The 976-nt window shown below is 45.3% G+C and overlaps 1 non-coding gene across 1 annotated transcript; it reads right to left on the bottom strand.

Moving 5' to 3' along the window:
• Positions 1 to 485: 485 nt before the first annotated feature.
• Positions 486 to 592, bottom strand: LOC141675609 (small nucleolar RNA R71). The gene has a single exon (XR_012556252.1). It is a non-coding gene; the product is annotated as a small nucleolar RNA R71 (small nucleolar RNA).
• Between the last annotated feature and the right edge of the window lie 384 nt (positions 593 to 976).

Raw genomic sequence — 976 nt, 5'->3', positions numbered from 1 at the left:
CAGCTGAGGAGACAGACGAAGTTCTTGATATTCCGGAGAAGTTAGATTTTGAGGATTCGGATTCAGGAACTGAGCAGAAAGAACCAGTAAACATGGGAGATCGTATTGTTCAAGCTGATCCAGCTCTTATGGATTTTTCTCGGCCTAAAATTGATGACATTCAGTCAAGCATCCTTCATCCGGCTATTCAAGCTAACACCTTTGAAATCAAGCCGGGCACTATTCAGATGGTGCAGAATTCTGTTTCTTTTAGAGGAGCGGCAACTGAAGACCCCAACATGCACATAAGGAATTTTGTCGAGATCTGCAGCACTTTTAAGTATAATGGCGTGACTGATGAGGCTATCAAGTTGAGGCTTTTCCCATTCTCACTGAGGGATAAGGCTAAAGACTGGTTACATTCTGAACCAGCTGGGTCCATCACTACGTGGCAAGATCTTGCGCAAAAGTTTCTGGTGAAGTTTTATCCAATGGCAAAGACTGCTGCTATGAGGAGTGCTCTTACTCAGTTTGCGCAGCAACCTACAGAATCTATGTGCGAGGCTTGGGAACGCTACAAGGAAATGTTGAGAAAATGTCCACATCATGGAATGCCGGATTGAATGGTGATCACTGGTTTCTATAATGGTTTGGGGGCCCAATCTCGGCCCATGCTCGATGCAGCAGCTGGAGGAGCCTTATGGGCTAAAAGCTATACTGAGGCGTATAATCTTATAGAGACGATGGCTGCAAATGAGCATCAAAACCCAACTCAGAGGATGACGTCAGGCAAGGTAGCAGGTATTCTGGAAGTTGATGCAGCCACCGCTATTGCAGCCCAGCTCCAAGCGCTATCAATGAAGGTTGATTCTCTGGCTACGTATGGAGTTAATCAAATAGCTATGGTTTGTGAGCTTTGGGCAGGTTCTCATGCTACGGATCAGTGTTCTCTTGTCAACGAATCTGTTCAGTATGTGAATAATTATCAGCGACAACA

Source organism: Apium graveolens, chromosome 7 (assembly GCF_009905375.1).
Source record: "Apium graveolens cultivar Ventura chromosome 7, ASM990537v1, whole genome shotgun sequence".
Classification (NCBI taxonomy): Eukaryota; Viridiplantae; Streptophyta; class Magnoliopsida; order Apiales; family Apiaceae; genus Apium; species Apium graveolens.
The sequence above is the reverse complement of the archived record's forward strand: the minus strand, read 5'-3'. Positions and strand labels throughout refer to the sequence as shown.